Here is a 19,760-nt window from a genome sequence, read left to right as displayed (position 1 = left end):
TCTCTGAGAAGTTAAGTGTAGGGTTTTTTAATAATTAAAAAACAATCGCCAAAGCTCGTACTTTAATTTTATACTCTTATAAATATTATCCTTACGCATTCGTCGAGTAAACTACTATTTCGCCACACTACACTGTTTTAATAGACTTGCCACGCATGAAATCAGTCCGGAAAACAGCCGTTTGCTGCCTGTTTAATCAAATGGGATTTCATTATGTACTACTGTACTGCAATCAGCAAATGAAAACAAACCCTCTCTTAGAAGTTATAACTATGAGTAGTCCTTTACCCAATGGGAATATAACGGATTTGTACGTTTGCTTTATTGTTAGGTTGGTTTAGAGTAGTATGGCAAAAAATATCGTACATCACTCGTCCAAAATGAGTTTTACCGGACTAGTAACGTAATACTGTATACTATCGAAGCGAGGGTTCTGTAATTAGGCAACGTGGGGTGATTTTCTTAATGGTAAAGCGAAAACAAATAATTAATTAAATTGGTATATTTTACTAATAACCTGCCGTATAATTTGCTTGCGTGGTATTCTCTTGGGAAACTAAGCTAATTGAATATTACCAACCAATTAATCCGTAATTTATTTTAAATTTCTCATGTAACCTTGAAAATGTTTACACGATGCCAATAGAGCTGGCATGGTACGGGGCAGGTTACCTTCCTCTAGTGTATTTACACAAACTGAGGCAGGTAACCTCAACCTGCCTACGCGGAGTGAATCAACGCACAGAGATGAGTGAATCAAGCGTGATGACGCATATGAATGTGTGTGTGTGTGTGGGAACTGACCTACGGCGCGGCGTGCATGTGTGTGAGGGATTAACACTCAGTCTGTGTTATCCGCGTCTGGGCCGCCTAGACACGTCCTGTAGTGCGTAGGGTGACCACCATCTATACCATACCACCAACAGTAGGAGCGCAAACGGGGAAATATTGATAAACCACTCGTCTGATCAACCGATACAATCATTCGCAATTTGGCTATTTATTATTAACCATGCTACAGTTTGTACGACTTGTTCTATACTCTATTTTGTACATTTTGTTCAGATCGATATTAATTTTTATTAAAACTGACAACCGCCGACTGAGGTAGGCCTACACGTAACCTGGTCTGGCCCACTTGTATGACTTCACAAGGTGTTTGTATAATCACAACAGAGGAATACAGCACACCACACATGTTATAATATTAAACAGAGCAAGCCTTAGTTTTAGTTTGAGGTGAAACAAAAGCAGGAAGAACAGTGATGCCTTGATATCTCACATCAGTAATGTAATAGTTTCCTGTCCCAGCGTAGCCTATGTCAGATTACGCTTAGTCATTGTTGGATCCAACAGCAGCAAGATGACGTCTTGTTACTGCTACATTGGCGTATTGCTATTGCTCATGCTCCGATTTCGACATGGATAAAGCTAATAGTCATGCTACTTGTGTTTCAATTAATTGTAAATTTAGTGCTGTTTTTTTAATTATATTGTTTTTGGCTGTGTTTTTTTTTACAAAAGTGTTGTTTTTTGCTTTTTATGGTTAATACTATGATTATACATGATTATAACACCTTTCGTACTAAATAGTGTGATGGCTCTGGAATGTACAATAAATCTTCAGGTCTATACATTCCTAGCTACCATTGCAATAATCTGTGGCTTTCTAATTGAGCGGTCTGTGTTTTTCAAACGTATAATACTATAATCAGTTAGATTTAAAGTCAAACAAAATTATACGTTAAACACGTTATGAAACTTTTAAGAAATGCCTAACAAAGATGAATGTTGGCAAATGATAGAAGAATTGTAAATAACTGCTCGAACTTACAGTTTTCCAATCAACCTAGCTATGTCATATATCCACTATACATTGTCCAACCTAGCGAGTCATAATCACAGTAGCCACTCATTCTTGGCTGGCTCCACACACTACACAGGTGTGAACTAAATCCACTACACTTGGCCAACCCTACTTACGTACTGGCCTTGGCAACTACTACTTTGCGAGTCCAATCTATTTAAATTTAACGTCCCATTCTTAAAAAAATAATTGTATAAAACCTATTTTCCTTGTTGCAAAATGTTTGTAGAGTAATATAAGTTATTTTATGTAATTTGTATCAACACCAACGTTTTTCATAGACACGATTGATACTTTCTACAGCATGAAAAGGAAATTCTGACGTTTGGACAAACCTAATTAGCAGTGTGTTTATATTCAATGAATTTTGTCCAACGTCCATTAGAATAAAACAAAGAAGTACGGTATGAAGATTTTAGAAATGTTTAAAAATGAAGCTAACTTTTAGCAAATTTCCCATTTATGGAATAAGCTATTACCGTAGTACTCATGGTAAGACCTGGACCCGGGACCGATTTACTTTTTCGTTTTGAGGTCCCTAGAGGCTAAAAACACCATCCGTTCAAATTCATATATATATATATATATATATATACCTATATATATATATATATATACAATATGTGTGTATGTGTGTCCGTTAGCCCGATAACTCGAGCAAAAATGATCCGATTTTGATGAAATTTGGTATAAACGTATAAACTTACACTTATTCAAACGAGTTCGCAAACCAGCAAGATCTGACTATGGGAACGGGGGTTTATGGGTGGTTTTATGGGGTACAATAGGTTTATCCCATTTTTGACCCTAAGAACACAACATTTCACAATTTCTTTCCAAACCCTTTTGTAGAGCTCAAAAAACTGAGATGATTTAAAAAAATGTAAATTATAATGAATAAGTCAACTGTGTAGTTTGCATGTTTATGAAAATATTTTGATCAAATTTGGAAAATGCATTCATTGCAACTACTGTATTAATATTTTACAACAAAAACACTTTTTTACCCTGCCTGTTACATCAAACCTAAGTACTCGTTAAACTAATACTATTTAAATAGGAAATAAATGTGATATTTTATAAGGAGGCATTTTTGTGTAAATCCATTTAGGCAAATGGAAATTCGCTTAGCCTGCAGGTTTGCTGCGGTGAGGGTATTTTAACTAGTTCAATTTAACCTGGTGTTTGGCCACCCTTGTGATGTTGCTTCTCTCATAATTTTAAACTACTTAAAACGCGTGTATTTTTTAATGAAATACACGCCCTTGAAACCAAAGTACTTAGTTATATTATTTTACACAAGAGCAACAGTGTTCACTTTCTACAATATACCTTTTCACCACTGCTCAGTCACTTTACCGCAAGGAAATCTATATATTAATTTGAAACTGTTTTTCTTTGTCATAGCTATTTTGAGAGAACGGCTGGGTGTAGAAACTCAGTAGAGGTGTCTAAAGAAAGGTCTTGGTCTGTAGATGAGCCATCAAAAGAGAAACATGGTGAATTCCCTTTAAATTCCCATTGGGGGCCTTTAAATTCCTATCCCATGTTGTTCTTATGGAGGAAAACGGGGTTTTTGTCACAGCTAATTTGAGAGAACGGCTGGGCGTAGAAACTTGGTAGGGGTCTCTAAAGAAAGGTCTTGGTCTGTAGATGAACCATCAAAAGAGGAATGAGGTAAATCCCTTGGGGCTCTGCCCCAGAAGTCTTTAAAGTTGCCTCTTCAGATTTGTTTACATTACGAACTTATGCATAATTCTACACTACTTTTTAATGAAACAGCTGTTAATATTTAAATTGTGATTTATTGAATTTGTCAAAATGAAGTACAGTATTTGCAATGGGTTTTTCTGATTTTAAATTGGATTTTCTTCTGCATCGTGTCATGTTTTGCAATATAATGTTCTATTACCAAATCAGTGGAAAATCCTAATATCACATTAACTCTTAAAATTGTTTCATTTGGAGTTAACTTATATCTATTGTATGGGTTGGTTTCTGCCTTTTTTACCACTCAGGGTGTCCACATTCTGGAAAGTCAGGGATAGTCATGGAAAGTTATGGAAAAAAATTTTGGTCATTGAAAGTCAGGGAAATAGGCAAGAAGTCATGGAAAGTCATGGAAATTTCCAATTATGGATGGATTTGAGGGGACCACTCAATGCTCTAGTCAGCCGTAACCCGGACTGTTGTAGCATTTTTCAGGATTTTTCACAAATGTTCGACAATTCAATTTATTACAATTGTATTATTTTATGAGTTTTCGGTTTCTTTTAGTTCATTGTTGTACCTATTGTTCTCTATTGTTATCTGTTATTACATATTTCAGTATTTTCTGCAAAATAACATGTCCAGGCAGTATTATTTGTGTGTGTATGTTATATTATAATTTGCGTGTAAAGTTCGTGAGTCATGGAAATCAATGGTAAATGGTCATGGATAGTCATGGAAAGTCATGGAAATTAATGACAAATTTTTTGTGGACACCCTGCCACTTCTTGGAGACTGTACGTAGGTGATATTCGTTGGCATATTGCATCTGTAGACGAAACTTGGGTTGGTGTAATTATTACAATGGAAAAGAGTGAGAAATCCTGGACAATTTGATATGGGATAAAAATAAAACTGAATTAACACTGTTCTACATTTCTTGAGCAATCATTGAAATAATCGATTTGCAAACAATGGAAACATAGAAAAAGTCATAGAACACAACCAAGTCGAAGAAATAGAAATAATTTTTTTCATTTATAATCGTTGTCATAGACAACCTAATGCGGCTATGAGAGGGAAAAAATTGTAGAAAACACTAAAAAAACAAGATAAGCTTTTTGAAAAAAGATAAGATATTTACAAAAGATTTTGATTATATCTAACTGTTGTGTAGATTGTGAGTATTTCCATAATCTTTGAGTCGCCTGTAATGCATCGCAATTAATTGCTCGAATTCGAGCTACAGGTACACTAGTATTTATTATCACGTTCAACGTGTTTTCAGTAAAAAAGTTTTCCACTAGCCTAGTAAATTATTCTTAATCAATACTGTACATGCTGACCAAATTAGTGGTTGGGTAGCAAAAAGTTTATAGCAGAGCGTGGTTTCGATCCACGGACCTCTGGGTTATGGGCCCAGCACGCTTCCACTGCGCCACTCTGCTGATGGGATTTCATGTCGGCTAAGTTGCTGTTTACATCATGCCTCCTTTAGGGCTTAGGCAGTGAATACATACCACTATTAGGCTTAGGCTAAACTACAGTACCAAGTATTTTCATAGTGTCTCTTCCACTTGTTGAACTTTTTAAATATACTGGTAATTATATTTCTTACTGTCACGGCACGCATTTAGAACGCCTCAGCCATTATTTAGTTGTGAAAAGACGTGACACTTCTCTGATCCTTAAAAGAGATTTAATATACCTACCGACCCGTATTACAAGTCTAAAACATACTTTTACTTGTTAGGTTTACCTAACAAGAAGCCTAAACATACTATAATAATTTATGCTCCCCATCCTTAGTGACACCACTTATTTTACTAATTTTTATGAATTGATAACTTTATGATTTATTTTAACTATCGAGTTTCTACCATTCTTCCTTAACATATTTATTTATTACTCTTAAGGTTTATCACTGCAGTTTTTACACCTTTCGTGTGTTGCAGACATTATACACACTGTAAATACTTCATTATGCACTTCTCTGTGACTGGTCTATCCCAGTATTTGATACCAGAGTGTGAGTGTAGTGTGTACTCGGTATACTGTATGACCAAACCGTCCAAACCAAGCACCACCACGACGACACCACAGTTCACAGCACAGTTGGCTAGTGGCGACGTTCGTTTCGACTCGGCAGAGACGCTAATAATAAAATAAGCTTCGCTGCCATTCACAGCCAGCCCCAGACTTCCCTGTTCGTGGTACAGGATTTAAATCTAATGGCATCAAAATATCAATCCATACAAGTGACATTGTCTTTGTATCATTTACGATTCTGTATCATTATATTTCGTGTTGTATTCTTGTTACTCCATAAAAACCGCTTAAAATTTGGTTTGAATTAACCGAATTAACATAGTTCATCACAATGGCGTAGATGCGGTAAATGTCTCCTCGATCCTTGATGTTAATTGACAAACTATATACAAACGAATCAATTATACAAAATGTATTTGAACTTATATTAGACATGTCACGATGGTCGTGATAACATTATAAAGTAGTGTGCTAGGGGAGGGAGGAGTGTGCAACGTAGAGTGGCGTGATGTGACGCAGGCGGCGAGCCTCCTAGACACCAACTATTTTGGGCGACGACCGACGAACAGTGTCATTTGTCATTGCTGTGTGCTATCTGACGACACTGGGCGGTACGGCAACAACACAACACAACCATGGTACTGCAGCGCAACAATGCAGCAGCTGCACTCGATATCACAGTTGTGTAGTACTGATGCATGTATCACGCTAACCATGGTACTGCAGCGCAACAATGCAGCAGCTGCACTCGATATCACAGTTGTGTAGTACTGATGCATGTATCACGCCAACCATGGTACTGCAGCGCAACAATGCAGCACCAGCAGTACTCGATATCACAGTTGTGTAGTACTGATGCATGTATCACGCCAACCATGGTACTGCAGCGCAACAATGCAGCACCAGCAGTACTCGATATCACAGTTGTGTAGTACTGATGCATGTATCACGCCAACCATGGTACTGCAGCTCTAGGATGTTATAGTACTGATGCATGTATCACGCCAACCATGGTACTGCAGCGCAACAATGCAGCAGCTGCACTCGATATAACAGTTGTGTAGTACTGATGCATGTATCACGCCAACCATGGTACTGCCGCTCTCGATATCACAGTTGTGTAGTACTGATGCATGTATCACGCCAACCATGGTACTGCCGCTCTCGATATCACAGTTGTGTAGTACTGATGCATGTATCACACCAACCATGGTACTGCAGCGCAACAATGCAGCACCAGCAGTACTCGATATCACAGTTGTGTAGTACTGATGCATGTATCACACCAACCATGGTACTGCAGCGCAACAATGCAGCACCAGCAGTACTCGATATCACAGTTGTGTAGTACTGATGCATGTATCACGCCAACCATGGTACTGCAACGCAACAATGCAGCACCAGCAGTACTCGATATCACAGTTGTGTAGTACTGATGCATGTATCACGCCAACCATGGTACTGCAGCGCAACAATGCAGCACCAGCAGTACTCGATATCACAGTTGTGTAGTACTGATGCATGTATCACGCCAACCATGGTACTGCAGCGCAACAATGCAGCACCAGCAGTACTCGATATCACAGTTGTGTAGTACTGATGCATGTATCACGCCAACCATGGTACTGCAGCGCAACAATGCAGCAGCTGCACTCGATATCACAGTTGTGTAGTACTGATGCATGTATCACGCCAACCATGGTACTGCAGCGCAACAATGCAGCACCAGCAGTACTCGATATCACAGTTGTGTAGTTCTGATGCATGTATCACGCCAACCATGGTACTGCAACGCAACAATGCAGCAGCTGCACTCGATATCACAGTTGTGTAGTACTGATGCATGTATCACACCAACCATGGTACTGCAGCGCAACAATGCAGCACCAGCAGTACTCGATATCACAGTTGTGTAGTACTGATGCATGTATCACGCCAACCATGGTACTGCAGCGCAACAATGCAGCACCAGCAGTACTCGATATCACAGTTGTGTAGTACTGATGCATGTATCACGCCAACCATGGTACTGCAGCGCAACAATGCAGCAGCTGCACTCGATATCACAGTTGTGTAGTACTGATGCATGTATCACGCCAACCATGGTACTGCAGTGCAACAATGCAGCACCAGCAGTACTCGATATCACAGTTGTGTAGTACTGATGCATGTATCACGCCAACCATGGTACTGCAGCGCAACAATGCAGCAGCTGCACTCGATATCACAGTTGTGTAGTACTGATGCATGTATCACGCCAACCATGGTACTGCAGTGCAACAATGCAGCAGCTGCAGTACTCGATATCACAGTTGTGTAGTACTGATGCTCGATATCACCGTTGTGTAGTACTGATGCATGTATCACGCCAACCATGGTACTGCAGCGCAACAATGCAGCAGCTGCACTCGATATCACAGTTGTGTAGTACTGATGCATGTATCACGCCAACCATGGTACTGCAGTGCAACAATGCAGCAGCTGCAGTACTCGATATCATAGTTGTGTAGTACTGATGCATGTATCACGCCAACCATGGTACTGCAGCGCAACAATGCAGCAGCTGCACTCGATATCACAGTTGTGTAGTACTGATGCATGTATCACGCCAACCATGGTACTGCAGCGCAACAATGCAGCAGCTGCACTCGATATCACAGTTGTGTAGTACCGGTACTGATGCATGTATCACGCCAACCATGGTACTGCAGTGCAACAATGCAGCAGCTGCAGTACTCGATATCACAGTTGTGTAGTACTGATGCATGTATCACGCCAACCATGGTACTGCAGCGCAACAATGCAGCAGCTGCACTCGATATCACAGTTGTGTAGTACTGATGCATGTATCACGCCAACCACGGTACTGCAGTGCAACAATGCAGCAGCTGCACTCGATATCACAGTTGTGTAGTACTGATGCATGTATCACGCCAACCATGGTACTGCAGCGCAACAATGCAGCACCAGCAGTACTCGATATCACAGTTGTGTAGTACTGATGCATGTATCACGCCAACCATGGTACTGCAGCGCAACAATGCAGCAGCTGCAGTACTCGATATCACAGTTGTGTAGTACTGATGCTCGATATCACCGTTGTGTAGTACTGATGCAGTATCACGCCAACCATGGTACTGCAGTGCAACAATGCAGCAGCTGCAGTACTCGATATCACAGTTGTGTAGTACTGATGCATGTATCACGCCAACCATGGTACTGCAACGCAACAATGCAGCACCAGCAGTACTCGATATCACAGTTGTGTAGTACTGATGCATGTATCACGCCAACCATGGTACTGCAACGCAACAATGCAGCACCAGCAGTACTCGATATCACAGTTGTGTAGTACTGATGCATGTATCACGCCAACCATGGTACTGCAACGCAACAATGCAGCACCAGCAGTACTCGATATCACAGTTGTATAGTACTGATGCATGTATCACGCCAACCATGGTACTGCAGCGCAACAATGCAGCAGCTGCACTCGATATCACAGTTGTGTAGTACTGATGCATGTATCACGCCAACCATGGTACTGCAACGCAACAATGCAGCACCAGCAGTACTCGATATCACAGTTGTGTAGTACTGATGCATGTATCACGCCAACCATGGTACTGCAGCGCAACAATGCAGCAGCTGCACTCGATATCACAGTTGTGTAGTACTGATGCATGTATCACGCCAACCATGGTACTGCAACGCAACAATGCAGCACCAGCAGTACTCGATATCACAGTTGTGTAGTACTGATGCATGTATCACGCCAACCATGGTACTGCAGCGCAACAATGCAGCAGCTGCACTCGATATCACAGTTGTGTAGTACTGATGCATGTATCACGCCAACCATGGTACTGCAGTGCAACAATGCAGCAGCTGCAGTACTCGATATCACAGTTGTGTAGTACTGATGCATGTATCACGCCAACCATGGTACTGCAGCGCAACAATGCAGCACCAGCAGTACTCGATATCACAGTTGTGTAGTACTGATGCATGTATCACGCCAACCATGGTACTGCAGCGCAACAATGCAGCAGCTGCACTCGATATCACAGTTGTGTAGTACTGATGCATGTATCACGCCAACCATGGTACTGCAGCGCAACAATGCAGCACCAGCAGTACTCGATATCACAGTTGTGTAGTACTGATGCATGTATCACGCCAACCATGGTACTGCAGTGCAACAATGCACCAGCTGCAGTACTCGATATCACAGTTGTGTAGTACTGATGCATGTATCACGCCAACCATGGTACTGCAGCGCAACAATGCAGCACCAGCAGTACTCGATATCACAGTTGTGTAGTACTGATGCATGTATCTCGCCAACCATGGTACTGCAGCGCAACAATGCAGCAGCTGCACTCGATATCACAGTTGTGTAGTACTGATGCATGTATCACGCCAACCACGGTACTGCAGTGCAACAATGCAGCAGCTGCACTCGATATCACAGTTGTGTAGTACTGATGCATGTATCTCGCCAACCATGGTACTGCAGCGCAACAATGCAGCAGCTGCACTCGATATCACAGTTGTGTAGTACTGATGCATGTATCACGCCAACCATGGTACTGCAGCTTAACAATGCAGCAGCTGCACTCGATATCACAGTTGTGTAGTACTGATGCATGTATCACGCCAACCATGGTACTGCAGCGCAACAATGCAGCAGCTGCACTCGATATCACAGTTGTGTAGTACTGATGCATGTATCACGCCAACCATGGTACTGCAGCTTAACAATGCAGCAGCTGCACTCGATATCACCACCATCGTCAACCATAACTATCTCTTGCTACCGTGTCTAAATATTTTGACACAGATTTATTTAGTTTCGCCTTTTGGGACAGATTTAAACCAATCAACATCAAACTTTCTTAGTGTAATGTAATGGATTGTATATAACGAATTCAAAATTCCGTTTTAAAAAATAAAGAGATTTGGTAGAACAAAGTGATAGTTATGTACGAAACTCAAAATCACTTGTTATCTTTTAACAAACACAATTTGCTTACTGGGGTTTTTATGTTAAATATCCGATGAAGAAAACGTCATGTGTTTTTTGAAGATGATTAATTTTAAGTATATATATATATTTTTTGGTATACTTAGATTAGTGTCGCGAGTGAGTTGTCAATCGAAGTCAAAGATAACAACCAAACAGACAAGGCAAACTAATAAGTTAACATAAACAAGGAATATGCACTAGCACACACAATATGCGTGATCACTAACTAGCATAAATGAATGTAGAATTTGTATGAAGTAGTTTTATTTGTTTGTAGTGTAATAAGAATTGCAATGATACTTCAATCCTAATAATCGAATTGAAATATAAATATAATGTGTCGAATATGTTTTCAGACACTAAGGTTGTACACATTAAACATTTTACGTAATGAGATAGAAGACGATTAATCGCGTTTCAGAATGTGATATTCTCAGACCTATTAGCTTGTTACGGTTAGATAAACAGACCTTCGGGTTTGGTAAATAAATTAAGGCTGTGCAAAGTTAATATGAAATTACTGCATAGTATACACGTAATTCAATTTAATTGCATTGGGAATAATCATTGTTACTTTAACAAAGGTTTATAATAATTATGATTGACTAGGTAACTTATTTAATTACTTAAGGAGCGTGTTTTCCCAACTTGGTCCGTAGAGGGATATTCTAAATTATAATAACTGCAGAATGTTACAATTTAAAATTATTTATTATTTCTAAATTTTTTTTTATTTTTCATTTATTTATTGTTTATTATTTATTTATAGCTAAAATTTAACATATTTTTATTGTAAGATGTTCAAAAGTGTTAGTTTTAATGGTTTTTGCCTCTTTCGCCCGTGGAGACCCGTTTGTGATGAAACTCTGCTCGTCTCTTCGATTATCCTCATTCTTAAGATTGAAAAGCCATTAGCTTTTAATCAATTGTGAGGGGACTGATCAATCCGTCGGAACTGAATCATGTTGCTCTATCTAAGCTACGGTAGGTCGAGTGGTTCAGACATATCCATGGATGTCTCAAAATATCAGTACAGTAGAAGTAGACAGCTCCCTCAAATCATTCAAGACGTTCAAGGCGCTATATTACAAGAATGTTTCAGCTTCTGTGTCAAAACCAAATTATTAATAAGTGTAAATAAATTAAAGGGCAGTTTACACCAGGGGGGAAGTATCTAGTGTGTGGGCGGGAGAGAGCAGGGTTTGTTTAATGGCCCCATTTATCGCGGAGCACACCTGTTGCCAGGATACAAGCTACAACCCGGTACAACACACTCGCTCCGCACTCCAACGTAAGTGGGATTCATGGCATAGCGGATGTAATTGTATTATGACTACACGACCCATGTTTATGCTCCTCTTGGGAGTATAATGATGCTGTTTTGTTTTTCACTGGAATAAAAGCTTTCCTATGTTACTTTTATAAGTGAATGTTAAGTAATTGTATAGTTAACTGGAATAAAACCATGTAAATAGCTAAAGTCAAATTATATGCGATGTATATTTGCAAAATTTAAAGATGATAACTCCATGGATTCAACTCTTAGCTAATATTTAATTTCAAATTGAATAAAGTAGGAATAACTTAAACAACTCTAATCTGAGCTCGTTCAGAGTTTCAAGTCGTCGTGAACACCCACCTTTGAAGTGGGTTTCTTTATTTTGAGGACGTCTTGTGAAATATAAAAAATACAGGTCTTATTTAGATGTTTATTAAGGCAAACTGTATAAAAGAACTTCTTTGATATCTATCTAAGGGTGTCTTCTAGGTAAACCATTGAATTTTTTAACCCTCGCCGCATTTTAAATTTAATCCTCATCATCTTATTTTTTCCTGCACGGTTTCAAAATTACGAATTGTTGTTTTAATTTTTTTTATGTTCTCAATTTGGAATAAATGTATATTCTACAAATCTATATACATTTCCGTTCCTTGGTTTTAGAAATGAAAAATGAATGTATGAAGTGTGTAAAAGTTCCGAATATTACGCTTCCCCTCCTGCAGCCCAATCTTGCGAGTAAATTGTTATATACCTGCCTCGCGGCGCGGCGGATTATTCCAAAATTGAGTTTCAGGCCGCTGCTGTGGTGTGTGGGGAGGGGGGGATAAAGAGATTAGCGGGGGATGGTTTGTAATCAACACTGTACAAGGGAGCAAGGGTTGGTTGTGACTGAATGTACAAGAGTGACTCAACTAACTCCTTGACTAATTCAATCAGAAATAGTGCACATACATATTTGCATGGTATTCAAATCCCTTAGTTAATTAGTTTTGTACCAGCTAGTTATTACCAAAACACCCAAGATCGAACACATTATTCTTTTAAAAATACAACATGATCAAAACCATAGTCTGTTGTTTTAAATACTGTACTGATTTAACATTCGAACAGAGCTTCTTCAACTCAACACAGCGACATTCAAGTATTACCATTGACTATATATTACTGAGCTCGAGTAGAACTCTTTGCCTTGAAACTTTATTGGCCAACACCTATTATCACAGCCATCTTTAGTACACTGTGTATTAGAGGTGGCTATACATGTTGGCTACTTTACCACAACTCAGGTCGATTTTATTCTCTCAATTTGGCTACAGGTAATTTTAAACTGGCATTTACCTTCATTTTTTTTTTTAATTTTCATGTTGAAATGTCATCCTAGAAGGTCTGCGGCGACTGACGACGGACATATTCGTTGGCAAAACAGCCGATAACTTAAACCAGCTGATTCAGCGTCTACAATGTCAGCTGATAGATAACGTCATACGCGCTGTGTTTTGCTGATTCGTGAGCAGTCTGCAAACAACAGTTGTTTTCAATATCAGTCATTGGTTATTGGAAAATGTATATTTCGCCAACTGATCCCATTTTAGACAATTCACTGCCGATGTACAATAAGGATTTCAGTTTGTATACTGCACAGTGTAGGCTTATACAATATAACATACGGCAAGTTAATAAATACGTCTAATAACACTTGAATTTTTTTATATTTACTCTGTCAATTTAATAACACGTGCAATGCTGATCAAGAAGCTATTGAGTAGCTATAACATAGTTTTTTTTGGGGGGGGGGGGATAATAAGCCGTAATAAAAAAATAGTGATAATAGCTTAGTTACAACTATTTTGAAACACAAAAATCCAAAGTGAAAATCAGCTTACGTTTATTCGAAACTACTGTTTAAACGATTTAAATAAAACTATTAATATGTGTTACGTATCACACTTTTAGCTTGTGCTCTTTTCTTATTTTGGGGAGGCTGGTCCAATCGACAAACAGGTTGCAGTATGTTTCTCAATTTCCCGCTACCAAAGCAGAATTCATTTTAACTGAATCATAGCAACCCTGCATAGCAACCAGGCGCTCAAAAGGAGCATGAGTTGTTTACCCGGCGTCATAGCAACAGTATTGCGTCTGCAGTATACGCCCTCTAGCGCCCAGGGTGGCTACGATATTACATCAGTCCGTCCCGCGGCGAGATGTGAAAATTGACGTATTTGGGGGTTATTGCTTATCTGATCACATCATAGTAAATGTAATATAGTTTACAACCATCCGCCATGTCGTGTGACAAATCCTACGGTTTCCGATAATACACAGTATTGATTCAAACTCGTAATTCAAACGAATTTGCTGTTGCTTAGTTTCGACAATACCGAGTATGCTGAGGTGCATTGTTTCAAAGTTGTTTCCATTGCGCAACATCGTTTTGGCATACAAAACACAGAACAACACATAATACTATTTAAGCAATTACTAATCACTGTACACCAAAGTTACCAGTTTTGACCAGTATTTACAACGAACTTTCCTCTTGACTTTTTGTGTTTTATTTATGAATGACACATTTGGACTGAGTCCAACACTCTTCATGACGTTGTCTCCGGAGGTCTGGCCACTGTAACACGACATGTTTGTCTTCATGGTGTATGATAAATCCACATCAAAGTTACGTGTCTGTACACTACTTGTATTGTGCCTATTCAGCGTAGACAGATGATCACTATTCCACTCGCGTACCACTGGACGCTGGCTTCATACAGGTTTATTTGGGGTCTGCGGGGGTCACTGAACGTCCTGAGACGGGGAGGAATGTTCACTTGACAATACAGTAGATTACTATAAACAATATACAGTATTCAAAACAAGCCGAATAAACTATTGTTGAATGTTTTATCAGTTGAACTGTAACACATTAAGTTAGATTGTTGAAATTTTTTTCTGAATTAATTTAATCATTCCGAAATAGCAAAAGACGAATTTCCGGTAAAAATCAATCATCGTTATTCGTAAGCCTCTGATAAGATGTGTAGTTATAGATAGGCCCGATTGCTTTGTATCAGTGACTGTTTGTATTACTTGTACGTCATGATTGTGAAGTCTGAAGCATAACCAATTACTGGTAATGGTAGTGTTGTAAACGCAAGCCACGATGCGATGTGGTCGCTACGTAAAATGAACACACGGTATCCCGGTACGTTCGTTTGGGCCAATATAGACAACAAAACCACGCAACAACAACAACAACAACAACCGCAGGTCCGATCAGCATTACTGCATTGTGTTGTGTTGTTGTATGTTTAGCAATACAAAGATCGGTTTAATTACAATACATTTTTTCATGTAAATTTCCTAAACAAACCTAATTACTCGTTAAAATAGAAAATACATCTGGCACTTTTAAGGAAATATTTTAGTGAAAACTTGTCCTGGTAAATATCAATTCGTTCAGGCTGCAGGTTTGCTGCGGCGGGGGTAAAGGGAAGATTGTATTCTTTGTCAGCAGCGTTCCCCTTTCAACAAACACTCCCGAGTCCTGTACTGGGGAGAGATGAAATGTCAGTGGCAGACTCTACTTCAACAATGTACAATCTCTGTGTCCGACACCGTGCGTGTGCGGCGACCGGCGACGAGCGGTTATTGTCAGGTTAATCTTGGCTCGGCAGCAGAGTTTTAAATTTGTTTGTTATTCAATTTTTCTTAGTTTATTAGCTATTTGCAAGTAAACTAACACGCAAACGCAAGTACTATTCCGAGGAAGGTGGCATCGTAATTTTAAATAAAAACATTCGAATTTTATTTCTGTTATCTATTTAGTATGGTTGCTTGTATAGTTCCTGCAATTTAGCATATTATATTGGGTTTGCATTTGATTGAGTGCATTATTTAATAAACCACTTAAAGTAAAGTAACGGTAAAACAATAACTAGCGACGTTTGTCACAGGGATATCAATTGCTAATCTGTATCCAACAGAAGGATGACGTCAAATACAGAGTTGGACCGATCACTTGCAAAACTTTCAAAATGCCAACTATAGCAGTAGTGTTAGTAACAAGAAGTTGGTATGTGGTTATGTGGTGTGTAGTGGTTGGCACGTAAAATGAACACAAGGTATCAGGTACGTTAGTTGACCTGAACCATAAAATGTTTTACCTACGACCGTTTTTTAAAGTAGCCATTTCAGTCCAGTTCTTAGAATTGAAAAGTTTCACTTTACAGCTGTTTACTTTCATATCCGCATAGTTTCATTTCATATCCGCATAGTTTTCTCATATCCACACAGGTAACGGACCAATGAGGTTCAAGTATTGAGAGAAAAGAATTAAAATTGTAATGCTTCGAACGTCAACTAATCAGCTGATCAGCTGATCAGTTGACCAATTTAATTGTTGATCCGACTTGTTCATGTTGATACTCGCGTATTCTTAATTAAGTTGGTGGAAGTCCAAAAATAAATGAAATATTTGCCGAATTGTACCTGATACAATATTATTTATGGTAAGAATGCTGCTAGCAATGTAATATTTAGCGAAGTTTAACAAACACGTAATTACAGGAAATCAGCTGATTATACAACAAGTCGTTGCATCACTTTCAGTGGCAATGACAATACACGAAAACATAACCTCTCTAAAAAGTTATCAGTAGTGATTGTTAGTAATTAAATCCAGATTGATAGTAATTAAAAAACGGTCGTAGGTAAAGTAGTGTACGCAACTCGCGTTAATAGTCTTTACGACACTCGTAGAAGTTTTTAAGGCACTCGCCAAGGCTCGTGCCTTAAATTTTCTACTCGTGTCGTAAAGACTCACTTAACGCAATCGTTGCGTAAACTACTATTACGATACGTCTGACATCACCTGAAGATAAAGATATATTTAAATTTTGCGTTTACATACACAAAACGTTACCTGTAAATTATCGTGTTTGCCGGAAGCTGGCAGATGGTGGGGGGAGGCAACATTTATGTTCTGTGACAAACATTTTCATCCCTTACACTGCTCGCACCTGGGGTCACGTTCATTACCCCCCCCCCCTCATCTACCCAGCTACTACCGCTCCCGCGAGGCTCTCATTTATCAAAGCTTTGTGCGGTAATGGGTTCGATTCGTCGCAAAGAAAGATAATACTCGGCTTACTCGGTCAGAAAAGGTTAAAAATAATGGTGGTGGAAGTAATTAATTATGCAATACACTATAGTCAAAGGCCCCTTTTACAGATCAAACAAACGGAAGATAAATTTTTGTATCATAAAAAAATATATAATTTAATTAAATACCGGTACTCGTACATCAATTCATAGGTGGTTGTTAAAAAAGTTAATGCTAGCCGCTATAAATTTTTAATTTTAGTTCGGTTTTCAATTTTATGTAAATACGGTTAAAAGATGTGTATGGATTTTTCTATTTGACTGTCTATTATAATGAGTGTTTTTATGTTTAAGTCATCAAATAGCCTGCGCATTACGTTTACTATCGAACACTCTTTGTGTGGCTATGTGCTAAGGGCACACAAAGTAGGTCTACGTCATTGCCTCTCGAGAAAGCTTGAGTACGGCCATACATTTCGAGAGCTGCAATGCCTGTGCTCGTAGTAGTACAGTAAAAACACACGATTTTCCTACCTCCATGATTAACTTTTCATAACTCTCAAACTTACTTTTTAGTTGTACATAAAATGTAATTTGGTTATTTATTTTAGGTTATTTTCTTACCGAATGTTAGGGTGAATGAAGTCAGCTGATTTAGCAATTGGGAATGGCCATTCCCGCTCTAGAGCGGTCACCACCCTCCCCGATGTGTCCGTATCCGCCACCATTGTACCACTTCCGGTCCACGTGCGCGTGCGCGGGAAGTGTCTTATCACGGCAATCTCCTTGATATCAACAAGTGAGAACTCCCCCTCCTCCCGTAAGTTGTGTTTTGATTCAACGCCTTTTTGCGCCCTCCTCCTCCTCCTCCTGTCACCGCGGTTGTATAGATGCTATTTCGCAATTCCCCGTCTTGTTCTTCTGTGTTTGATATCCAATATAAGGAAGGGTGATGACAATTAGAGCGTTTATTTCTGAACCCGTCATCCGTTCTGTTCAAGAACTCTGGATGTGTAGTTAGTAGAGCCGCGTTCAGTATGATAGTAAAACACTACTACGATAATTGCAAAAGGTTCAGGCTCAAAACCTACATCTTATTATTAAAAATAACAATTCGTATTGTCGTGTAGAAACATTTACTTTAATTTTACGATTTTCTCAAGTGTTTTTGGTCTAAAAATAAATGTGATAGAATATTTAATTTGCACTTTAAATGTTTTATGTTTGATCCCTTAAGGTACCCAAAATTATTATTCTTAATCCAAACTTTACTTTGTTTTTACGCTTTGCTGGTGTTTATTGATAGCATTTATTTTTCTAAATCCTGTCTTATATTTAAAATTAAAAGTTGTACAGAAAGCGAGAAACCAAACTCAATTTCTCTCAAAATCTTACTGTACTGCGCCACAGGCCATTTAAGTTGACAACAGATAGTTAGTCTTCATCCAAGTTAAGTAGGGTTTAATTTCACTCTAGACAGTTAGACCAGGTCTAAGCCAGATTTATGACTGGCGTGTAGTGAGGACGATTAGTCATTAGTCCTCGTATATCACAATCTCCAGTCTCCGCCACGGAGCACTGAGCAGGCAATCGTGGAGATTCACTGACGGCCAATTCTTGTATCCATTTCGTAATCCTTTAATATTCCGTTTATATTTGATTGTTTTTAGGTCTATTTGAATTTCGCAGGTTTAATATAAACCTCCTCTTCTTTTCCGTAATGTTCAATGAAATGTCTAGTGAGCTATTTTCCGAATTTATATTGTAAATAAATATATATTAATTTAATAAATACAAATGTTCAGCACTTTTGAAGATAACTGGATAACCCCGTTTCAATAGTTAAAGCATGTCATCATGAGAATAATTCTATTCTTTCGTGTCATTTACCAGCAGACATTGTATAAATTTACTTATTTTACTAAAAACGTTATACACAGGAACAAATATATTCTGTGTCCACCCTGGAGGATGGTACATATATTGGTTGACTTATTTAGGTTGTTGTTTTCTAGCGTTGTGTAGCTAACCCTATTACGTTTTCGTGTAATATCCATGTAATAACCGATTCCCTCCGTTGGATTACATAGTGTGCAGTGAGTTAAACTCTTTAGGTTTGTTTAGGAATATAATTAACTGTAGCAAAATGTCCAAAGGCCCTTTTCATTGCAACGCGTCTGCTTCTCTCCCCTCTTTCTCCACACAGTATATTGTAGACCAGCCCAACCTCCCCGACACGAATCTCTTTACCTCAACTTGTTGTATTAATTATTATACATTAAGTTTATGTGCAATATTCTTGAAACTCGCAAACTAATTAAGTACCATATTCTCAAGTACAGGGCTAAAAGCTTTTACATTTCATTTGATTAGAATCTTCAATTTTCGTTTTATAATGGACTAGCCGCTATACCCGAGCCTTGAAACGTGGTCAGGATGCAGAATAGACAGTTAAGCTCCTTGAAAATGCCTTAAAAATGGTTCTTTCATAATCTATAATATTAAAACGAAACTGTGTTTTTTTATTTCACGATTCTGAATCAACCACTAGACGGATTTTCATGATTTTTGTGTTGAAAGAAAGATAATTTTGAGAACTAGGGAATGTCGAAGCCATAATTTTAGTTTAGGGTCCCAGTTTTTAAGAAATTAAGTTTTAATTTTTAAAAAGTCTAGCAGCCGACGCTAAGATACTAAACTAGCTTTTGGCATAAAATAATTTGCTTAAC

At 38.7% G+C, this 19,760-nt stretch overlaps 1 protein-coding gene and 1 non-coding gene across 16 annotated transcripts in view; one reads left to right on the top strand and one right to left on the bottom strand.

The window, feature by feature from the left end:
• The window catches only part of LOC128994224 (protein spinster-like), a 113,234-nt gene that overhangs the window by 57,761 nt on the left and 35,713 nt on the right, over positions 1-19,760 (top strand). The window lies entirely within an intron of this gene.
• On the bottom strand, positions 4,954-5,025 carry Trnam-cau (transfer RNA methionine (anticodon CAU)). The gene has a single exon. It is a non-coding gene; the product is annotated as a tRNA-Met (tRNA).

Source organism: Macrosteles quadrilineatus, unplaced genomic scaffold (genome assembly GCF_028750875.1).
Source record: "Macrosteles quadrilineatus isolate MER2022 unplaced genomic scaffold, UCM_ALF_1.0 Scaffold_5__1_contigs__length_97177068, whole genome shotgun sequence".
Classification (NCBI taxonomy): domain Eukaryota; kingdom Metazoa; phylum Arthropoda; class Insecta; order Hemiptera; family Cicadellidae; genus Macrosteles; species Macrosteles quadrilineatus.
The sequence above is the reverse complement of the archived record's forward strand: the minus strand, read 5'-3'. Positions and strand labels throughout refer to the sequence as shown.